Raw genomic sequence first — 11,613 nt, forward strand, 5'->3', positions numbered from 1 at the left:
ATCTATCTATCTATCTATCTATCTATCTATCTATCTATCTATCTATCTATCTATCTATCTATCTATCTATCTATCTATTTTTATGCCTGACTATCATTCCATTATACCACATCTTCCTAGTCTACTCCACTGTCTTTGGCTGCTTAGGTATTGGGTTGTTTCTACAGCTTGGCTATTATAAATAGTGCTGCAATGAACTTAAAAGTTCATCATTCCTTCAAATTATACCTTTGCCTTTTTCACATACATGCCTAGAAATGGAATCACTGGATTTTGAAATAGGTCTATTTCAAAATTGTTTTTGAGAAATTTTCAAGATTTTTTTTTTATATATAAAGCAGGGTTAATCTATATTTCCACCAAAATTATAGGAGGATTTCTCTCCTATTCCCTTGCTAACATTTATTGTTATTTGTTTGTTTGTTAATTATATGGGTCATTTTCTCACTGAAGTGAACTAGCATCTTATCGAGGTTTTGATTGTATTTCCCTAAAAATAAGTGATGATAATTGTTGTTTCATGGGCATGTTGTACATATTTATGTCTGTACTTAATTTAGCATGGAAATGTTACTTCAGAAAATATGATATTCCCCTATTTCATTAGTTGGTTTCTTAAAATGCAATTCTGTTCTATTAACTCATCAATGTTTGATTAGCTGTCTTTGAAAAATTTAAACTTCAATAAAGACTTGCCAATAAAGGCAAATTTTCCTAACTTTTCTTCTAGATCATTACTTATGTATTTTGAACATAATGTCACCATGTGAGAAATTATTTTCCAACTACGAAAATTCAGAATTTCCTTTTGATTTCTTAATTTCATAACTAAATTTCAGTTTTGGTCTTTATTAAAATCTTAAAACAGATCATACTTTTCTCTAAAGCATTAAGAAAACTGTTAATATCTATATAAACATTATTTCCTGTTTTGCAATTACTGAGAGATGATTATTGAAAAAAAAAATAATTGTTACAATCATACTTTTTTCCCCCTTTACTTTATTCAAAGAAACTAATGTTTGCTGAGTAACAATATAGAAAAAGTAAAGTTTAGTATTTTGGTATGATTTTATGGGAAGGAAATTAATTTCTGTTTGGCATAAAAATGGATCTCTGGAATATATTTTCAGAGACAAATACATCATTTTTTTTTTTTAAGATTTATTTATTTGTGCATACAGAACTGGAGTACAGGCCAGAGACTCAGGGGCGGCGAAAGACTTCACCAGAGACAGTGGGGAGCAGAACAGGCAGATCAACGAAGTACACTGCTGAGGGGAGCAGTGGGCGGGTCAGGAGAGGTCTGCCACGCCATGTGGTCACCTCCGGGGCAGATGGGAATCTAACTCATGGGGAAGTGGTTTCAGCTTCTTAGTGCAGTGCTTTAATACTCTGCGCCACCAGGGAGGGCCAAATAAATCATTTTTATATTGATATCTTATAATTAAGAAAGACTGCAGTGTTGGTTCAACTAATAGAAAGCACAGTAAAGTGTTATAAAATCACTCAGAAAGAATAATCAAAGAAAATATTTGGAAAAAAATAAATGAATAAAAAAACTAAACTACTGAACAAAAAATAGAAAATTAAGCTTTATCTAAATAATGAAAGATTCAGAATATCAATAGCTTAATACATTAGAAAAAACAAAAACAAACAAACAAAAAAATCTGTGAATGTTTTGAGAGCATCAGAGGCCAAACAGTGGATTGAATCAGTGTCTTCAATATGCTGATACAAAATCATGGTGTGGCAGACCCACTGCTCCCTTGGGCAGTGTATTTCAGTAGGTATCTCAGTAGGTCTTTCTGTTCTGCTCCCTACTCTGTCTCTGGTGAATTATCTCACCCCCACCCAACACCTCTGGCCTGTATCCTGGTTCTTGTATGCATAAATTAATATTTTTAAAAGCTATATCCATGTATGCATACAGAACTGGGGGTACAGGCCAGAGTTGTGGGGGTGGTGAGAAGATTTGCCAGAGAGAGAGTGGGGAGCAAACAGACAGACTGATGAAGTATATTGCTGAGGGGAGCAGGTGTTGGGATAGTAGAGGTCTGCCTCGCCATGTGGATCACCTGCTGGGCCAGGGATTAAATTTGCACTGAGGCAGCTACTGCTCACATGCAGTACTGTGTCCTAACCCATTGTGACAATAGGGAGGGGCTATATATATATATATATAATATAATGGGCATCTTAGAAACTTGGGGAAGGAACAAGAAAACATTTTGATTATATAAATTCAGTGAGATACCCTAAGCCACACAGCAATATTATTACCAAGATTATCATTTAAGGTGGTTGTTGTGGGAAAAAAAAAAAAAAGGAAATCTATAAAAGGTACTCTCATCAGACATACAGATGACTTACCAGAAGAACTTTACAAGCGATGAGAAGATGCATTGAGATTTTCAAAGTGCAGCACTGGAGGGGCAGGAATCTGGGATTTCCCTTTAGGATAAGGAAACAGAATTGGAAATAGAATAATCATGTTACAGACCTTATGAACCAATCAATTTTGAGCTTTCATCATTTCCATTCAATATTTTGACTCCATTGAAAAATCAAAGTTGTGTTTAGCTGGCACCAAACAGTTAGCATTACAAATGGCCCCATCAGGTTTGAAACACAGATACCATAAGTGAAATATATAAACAGGGCAGATACCAGTTTATATTAATTCACTGAATAACTTCATAATAAAAAGGATTTAATCAACAACCTTCAAAGAGGGTTCATTGAACTCACAAACAGGTTTGTCAGGAGACCTCACAACATTTAAGACCTTTGTAGACTTTGAAACTTCTGCAGACCTTCATAGACTTTGAGAAAATCATAGATTCCCAGACCTCTGTAGACCTTTGGAGAAAACTATGTATGTGTTGGCCCTGCCTCTGATGGTCTGAAGAAAGCATCACAGACAGACATGGGTCAGGTGTCCCTAAAAGAGCTCTTTGCCATTGGCTATTTTCAATAGCTCACAAATAGCTATAACACTGGTATCTTGGTACCACCTCTTGATGAATGGTGTTAACCAGTAGTGCTAGCCAACAATGACCAGAAATGATGACCAGAGACTAGCACTTTGTGTTAGATTACCTCTGAGAACAGTTTACCAATTCTCATCCTCTGGCATTGCTTCCTGGTGCCTCCAGTACCACTGAACCAGCATCTGATATTGCCCCAACCAACCTTCAGAGTATTGCTGAGGGCTACTACAATGTCATCTCAGCAGGCCCACACATGGTTCCCCTCAGTTGCCATCATGAGGTAGATTCTGGTTCACTACTTTCCAGTGTGCCACCAGCTCCAGGCTCTTGTCAAAGGGCCAGCATCTTTATGCATGAGTGCCTTAGTTTGGCATTACTGGAAAATGTAGACACTAACCGGGTTGAGACTTCTGGTCATCTATAGCCCAAGAAACTCTTTTTCCCCAATCACCCCTTTGTTAGTAAATGCCATTATTGTCACATCCTAAGCATGATTCATGTCTTGCAATTGTGAGTGCATGAGTGAGAATACAGAAGCAGTGATCTGTCTCCCTGCCTTGGCATTGTTTTAATAACTCTGTTCATCTGTTTACAGAGGGTTAATACCATGAGCTAGGACTAGGTGGCCTAGATCCTCACCTAGTAATAGTAGGGATTTGAGGGGAAAAAATGATTAACCTCAGTTGTCCATAAAAGAATGGTAAGAATATAAAAACAAAGTTGCATGAGTTATATCTCAGAAATTATGAATTTTCAATACAAATTTTAAATGATTTATTGATCTCAGAAACTTTAGAGTGCTTTTATTGATGAAACAAAAATGATAGTGGCCATTAACTTGTGAAACAATGAAAATGATGCATGAAAGGGAGGAAAAGGGTACGATGCATCATTCTCATTATTAATGAATGTTAATATATGACTTTGAGACAGTGACCTATCAAGAACATCAAGTATTATTTCATAATATAAGTCTCTCTGAATTTCTATGGACTATATACAAAGCCAAATGATAAACCAAGATTGCTATAATGAGAGTCTATATTCTAGATTGTATTAGAATTAAAATATTTATTCCATACAACTGAACTTAAAGAGGTTCCTTGTAGATAATGGATGCATAATAGGAAAACCAATTTATAGTAATATAATAGTCTATTTTTACATAATTGTGTGCCTTTTTCCATCTCAGTTGTAATCCCTGTGGTCTTCCCACTACCAAATGACCTGTGTGCCATCACCATAGTCCAGTGCATTACCTTCCCCCCACCATTGGAAAACTATTTTTTTAATACATGCATTTTTGGAATATTGTAGCTACAAAAAAAAAGCAAAATGAATGCTAAATAAAAAATTTAGATAACTTAATTGACTTGTCCATTATGTGAACTACTGAGTATGTAGATTATATAAATATTAATAGCAAACACTTCATAAATTAAAATCATATTATCGACATTTAGATTCATTTTCCCTTTAGAGGTAATAATGACAAGAATTTAATGACTACTAAAAATTAGTTCATATAAACCCACTTTAGTATATCAAATATAACAATTCACCATATTTTACTGAATTTCTATTAAAATAAATTTATCCTATCAATACGTATATACTGCATATACTCTAATATATACCAACTTAATATGTTAAGTTTATATAAGATAAATATTAAATTAATTTTATTCATCTGATTTCTGCATTTATGTACTTCAACCATGAGATTATATGTGTGTATCTGTACATTTTTTAGCTCAATGAGTAACATATTAAATTGAAAATATTTTACATTCAGTTCATGAAAATACCATAATTCTGTGTGCGCCAACAGGTAGTTCTATACTCAAATTCTGAATCTTGTCAAGTGTCTGTATTCTCATTTCAATCTGAGAGCCAGTTTTTTGTTGCTGTTAGTTTTGTCTAACCTAATACATAGTAAATCCACTTCAGGCTATTTGTATCAAGGACTATTTTCTCTTACCATGATACTTAGTATCAATATATGAGGAGATATTTCAGAGGAGAAGAAAGGAGAATGATTGTCCAGAAGATTTTAAGAAGTGTAGAGTAAATATATTAAAAAAAAAAATAGAAAGTCATTTGGAGCCAGAAAATAGAGAACAACTTCTATTATCCTAGAAAATAAGAAACATATTATGGCAATGTAGGTCTAAATTTAATTAAACATTAATAAGTACATTTCATTTTAAAATGTAGCTATATAAGACACTATTAAACATAATAACAAAGAGATCGTGATCTATTCTACTAATTGAACTGAAATAAGCAGTAATTATTTATTTTCTCACAGAAAAACTATATATAAGGATATAAGATTCATTTAGTTGTAGACTCATGATAGCTTTTTGACACCTAGGTATGAATTAGAACAATTAATGTTGGTAGTAATACTAATTGAATAATAATATTTTCTAGTAAAACAATAGAAATTTTGCATGATCTCAAAAATCCTTTCAAGAAAGTCCCTTCAACAAATGTAATCAGGACATCTGGACAGCCACATGAATGCTGAAACTAGGTTGTAATATAACACCACATATAAATCTAATTTAAAATGGATTTAAGACTTGGGTGTGAAAAATACATAAACATAAGCAACATCTATTATAATATCAGCCTCAAGTATCTTTGGGAACACAACTCCAAAAACAAAGGAAACGGAAGCAAAAATAAACAAATAGGACTGCATCAAGAGAGTTTCTGCTGTCATCCACAAGAAAAAAGCTTATTGATAGAATATATTTCTGTTCCATACATTATACATTTTATTTTTATGTATGGTATTAAGTATATATGCATATGTCATATGCATATGCATTTTTAAATAAATAACTCATAGGCCCCCAACATCAAAAAATCATAAAATTCCATCAAAACCTAGCAGAATATTTCAGTAGACACTTCCACAAAGGATAGAAGCAGATGACCAACAGGCAATTAAAAATAAATCATTATTACTCATTATTAGGGAAATGCAAATCAAAACTACAATTAAATACCATTACAGATCTGGGAGAAAAGTCTGTATTTAAAAAAAAATAGTAAATATTTGGTAAGGGTTTGGAGAAAAAGGAACTCTCATATTTTGTTGGTGGAAATGTTAGTTGGTAGACCGATTTGAAAGCATAAAGTGTCCTCAAAATTAAAATAAATAAATAAAACACTCTAATTGTTTTTCTAGGAATTCATCACAAAAATATGAAAATGCTAATTCAACAAAACATATGAACTCCTATATTTATAATAGTCACTATATGGAAACAATCAAAGAGTCCTTTGGCAGGTGGTTGGAAAAGGAAGTTGTGGTATATGTATGCACAATGGAATCAATTTTACTATAAAAAGATGGGTGTTATACCAATCAGAACCTGGATGGGATTTGAGGGTAAGATATTAAGTGAAATATGTTAAGAGTTGACATATAAATACAAAATGAATGGAATATAAATGGAACATAAAATAACAAAGAGAAATAAAACAAAATGAAACCTTGTTTCTCACAACAAAATTGAAGTTACTGTGGAAGGGGACAAGGATAGGAACAAATATAAACATGGATCCTGTGGAGGGTTGTTAGTTTGGCTGGGAGTTGTATGACAAAATATATTTAAAAGTGTATACTTGTACATAAAAGTCATGCACAATATGTCAATCAATAAAATGTATAGTGATACAATGAAAATTAAAATCTAAATTAATCATTATTAGTAACATACTTTCTACTTTTTGAAATGGAAATCTAGAAGCAAAGTTGTTAGATTTTATGAAAAACTGTTATTGTTATTTATTTGAGGAATGTCATACTGTTTGCATAGAAGCTGCTGCCTCAATGTACATCTGCACTGACATAATAGTATCCATTTTTATTTATAAATTCAACACTTGTATCTACTCTTTTTATATAGACCCAAATATATGATATATGATTTATATATCATAAATACATGATATATGGTTTAAACTTCATTTTAATTTGAATCTATATAATAACTAGTGATTATGAACATTTAATATTCCTGTTAATCAACCTAATACCTTCTTTGTAGAAGTGTCCATTTAAAAGTTTTTTTTTTTAAGATTTATTTATTTGTGCATACAGACCTGGGGTACAAACCAGAGGTGCAGGGACAATAAGAGGATTCACCAGAGACAGAGTGGGGAGCAGAACAGGCAAATCATTGAAGTACACTGCTGAGAGGAGCAGCGGTGGGCCAGGAGAGGTCTGCCATGCCAAGTGGGTCAAATCCAGGGCAGGCAGGAATAAAACTAAGGCGGAAGTGGCTTTAGCTTCTTAGTGCTAAACCAGGGAGGGCCAAATCTCAATTTTATTTAGCTGTTTTCTCTTCATTGGGCTGTGTCAGTTCTTTACCTATTTTGGTTAATAACTACTTTTTGGATGCATGTTATGCAAGTAGTTTCTCCTCTCAATAGGATGTTTTTTTTTTTTTTTTCGGGGTTATACTTTTGTTTGTTTGTTCCTTTTTTATTATTATTATTATTTTTAGGTATGCAGACGGTTTTTAGAATGATGTACTCAATTTGGTACAAGATAGCCCAGAGTGGACTGGGCCGCCTGTATGTGGGGCCTCACCAGCAAACTCACAATTCAGTTATACTGCAGGTACACACAGAAGGGTCAATGACAGGTTTATTTACAAAAGGGGAAAGGAATAGGAAAAAAACCCAGGGAAAGAGAGCGGGATAAAAAGTAACTGGAATACCTTACCAGCTTAGCTGACTGAAAACACCAAGTCACACGGTCCAGAGAGTCGTTTCCCAAGCAAGAGAGCGAGAGATGCAATTGCGCCCTATTTATCCCCCAAGTGTCCCAGAATTCCTGCTAGCTACGCCATTGGGTCCTCGCAGTTCTCTCCCTGGTGCTGCTGGGAGTTGTAGTTCCCAATCACTAGAGTAGGGAGTAGGGTCTAGAAAGCTGGAGTAGGGGGTGGAGTCCATAAGACTCTGCAGAGTTCTTTTAGGACATCCTTCCCCTTAATAAATTGTTTGTTGGTTGTTATATTTTATTTTTCTAGCACCGGCTTTAAAGGTACTTTTGTATTTAATTGTATACTTTGTCTCCTTTATTGCAAATCAACATACCATAAATGTGTGAGTTTTGTGGATATTCTCACAATCACATTCCACTGGTCATATTTTGTTTATTTGTTTCGAGTACCATATGTTATACACCTGTACCAGGTTAGGCAGTTTCACTGATGATTCCAGCAAATAGAAAGGGGATCTTGGAGCTTTAGGTATATCTGACTTGCCTTTAATGATAAAGCAAGGAATGACTACAAAGGTAGACCAGCAGGTAGGCAGCAACTGAGCCTTCTACCCTTTCCTCCCTTTATACTGCTTTGTGCCCATAGTCACATAGTTAATACATCATTGCAGTGTAAGACACTTTTCAAAGTTATGGGGCATCTATTGTTTACTAGATATGGAAGGGGAAGAAGAACCTGAGTTATTCAATGTTCTTTATTTCCACTCTCTCAGGGTTTTGTTTATTTTTTGCCAATCTATGTATCATGCATCTACAAGTTTCCCTTGGAGAGAACTCTGGTATAGTGTGCCCATAGAACTTTCCCTAAGGCCTGCCCCACAGGGGATGATGCATGCCAGTTCAGTGATTTAAGCCCCATGTGGAAGTCTACAGTGTCAGGCTCCTGCACACAGCCCAGCTGTCAGTACCACAAGAGGTGATGATTCATGGGGCACCACCACTCATACCAGTTGTAGGTAAGCCCATTTACTGCTCTGTATTGTCCTATTTCAAATGAATCAGTGTCTCTGTACTAAGTCAGTTCTGCACAATGCTGACTGGCCCTGGCTTGATCTACCCATGTACCAGGCCATGTTTGGGATCAGTGCCCATGTCTTGTAAGGACTGGCCTCAGGTTTTGTTTCCTCACAACCCGATGAAGATAGTTCATGTTGACACATGTCATTGGACAAAGCACCACTTGCAACTCTGCCCATAGGGACTAGTGGAAAGAGTGTTGTTCCATTGCAGGTGTGGCCCTCCTATTGCCAAAGCATGTGTCTGAGCAGTCCTGCTATGGGGCTTCATTGCACACAGTTCAATGGGAAGTCCATATCACATTGGGTTGTGAATTGGGTTGGGATGTGAACTGGGTTGCTTGTGGGTCCTCACCTGTGTGCTCAAGATTTCATTGTAGACACAAACAAATAGGTTAATAATGTGTTTTTTTACAAGGGGAAAGAAAATAAACAACTCAGAAAAAGAGAGAGAATAAGTTAATTAATGTGCCCAACCAGTTCTGTTGAGCTGAAACCCTAATAGTACACTGAAAGCTGATGAATAGCTAAACTACAAGATGCCAGCCATGAAGCCAAATACTCCCCTCAGTCCAACACAACCAAGTTTATATCCCAAACCCAAAATGGCTGCTTAATTCCACCCTTCGGTCCTAGTAGTCTTCCCTTTGGTGTTGCTGGGATTTGTAGTTTTATCAAACATGGCTGCTTATTTCCACCCTCTGCTCTAAGTAACCCTCCTTTGCTGTGGCTGCGATTCATAGTCTCAGTGTCTGGAGTGGGTGTGGAGTCCACAAAAACAGTATCTGTAGAGTTTGTTGAGGACACCCTTTCTCCCTAACGTCCACACTAGTTCAGGAGCTCTACTGATAAATGTGACTGGAAGACAAGCATCTGGGCTGCCTGTCACCACTGAATGCCAATCAAGTAGATACAGTAATTGAATTTTTAAAGTGTGCTTTAACCAGACAGTTGGCAATCTGGAAGTTGAGGATGAACATCCTAAAGAAAAAAAAGTCTTAGCATGTCATTTCCAGCTGCCTTTTTATAGCAAGTTGAACAAAAGTATTTCAGCAGTAAGCAGTCTTCATCACTGCCAGGAAGTTGTGATACCCAGCCCCGGAGCTCCTTACCACCCTTTGACTGACCTCAGGATCATTCCAGTATGCTGAGGCTGGTCTTCGGATAGCACTGACTTCCCATCCTCCTCCAGAAATCCCCTTGTGCTGTAAAATTAACTCAGAGTAGACAGGCCATAGCAATATGTATGTGTAGATTTCCGACTTTAATAATTTGGTGCTCACCTGATCTCCTCCTCCCTAGCCCCTATAATTCATACTTTCAATAGCTAGTAATGCTGCATACTCTACAGCTAGCTACTTTTCAACCAAGGAATACTTAATCTCTGCCCCTTTCCAGAGATGGAACTACAGCTCACTGGGCTGGTCTTTAATTTGGAAGTAAATGAATAGATACACAGACAGGCAAGCAGGGAAACAGAAAGTTTGAAAGAAGAGTAGCAGAAGTAGCAGTAGGAAGGGGAACTTCCTAGTTCCCCTTATACTGTCATATGTGCAAGGTCACATGAGTGATACTTTTTATGCAGGCAAATAACTCTCAAAGTCATGGGCCATCTGTTGTTTACTAGATGTGGAAGGTAAAACAGGGCCTGAGTAATTCCATTCCCCTTACAGTTTGACATAGATGCCTTTATCATATTAATGTATGTTCCTTCTGTGGCCCACCCACATTGTATTAAGAGTTTTTAATAAATGAATGTTAGGTCTTGTCAGATTTTTATCTGCATCCATTAATATGATGATTTCTGACTTTCCTTTTACTGTTGTGGCATATTGTATTAATTGATCTGTTTATTTTGAACACCCTTGCTTGTCTATACTTTCTAATGTAGGTATTCATTTAAAAAATGAGCATTTAGGCCCTCCCTGGTAGCGCAGCGGGTTAAAGCACTGCTGAAAAGCTAAAGCCACTTCCAAATGAGTTCGATTCCTGCTTGCCCGGAGGTGATCACATGGCGTGGCAGACCTCTCCTGACGCGCCCACTGCTCCCCTCAGCAGTGTACTTTGTCAATCTGCCTGTTCTGCTCCCCACTCTGTCTCTGGTGAAGCTCTGGCCTGTACCCCAGTTCTGTATGTAAAAATAAATAAATCTTTAAAAAAAATGAGTATTTAGTATGTATAATGTATTCTCTGGAGATTTTAATTAAAACAAATTTTATTTTATCATATTTTGATACTTTTTAATATGGGACTCAAAAGCAAGTATATATTTTTTAAATACATCTGTTGATGTCAGAGAACTGTAATTGCAATCCTCTGATTGTCCCAAATTACGAAGAATTTTAGAGGTGTCTGTTTAGAAAAAGAGGATTCTTCATGGAAAAAGTACATTCCCTTAAACATTCCCTTTTTTATCACATAGATATTCCAAAAATTTATATTTTATGCTGATGTTAACACTATTCAATTATTCCCTACTTTCTCTGCTAGTGACAAAATATATTCTGCAGTTTCTTTGAAATCAAGAATATTCATGTGCCAAGTTACAATACTCAGATTCTTAAAAAAAAAAAAAAAAAAAACCTAGATCAGGCCATTTGCAGCAATCCTACCAAATGAAAAATCATGCTAAGCACAATAATTCAGAAAGAGAAAGTCAAAAATTTTATGGTTTCACTTATACATGGGAATATATATATATTTAAGATTTATTTGTATATGTATACAGAACTGGGGTACAGGACACAGGAGCAGTGGGGAGCACAATAGGCTGAGTGACAAAATACACTGCTGA

This window comes from Condylura cristata, unplaced genomic scaffold (genome assembly GCF_000260355.1).
Source record: "Condylura cristata isolate star-nosed mole 26May11 unplaced genomic scaffold, ConCri1.0 scaffold00003, whole genome shotgun sequence".
Taxonomy (NCBI): Eukaryota; Metazoa; Chordata; class Mammalia; order Eulipotyphla; family Talpidae; genus Condylura; species Condylura cristata.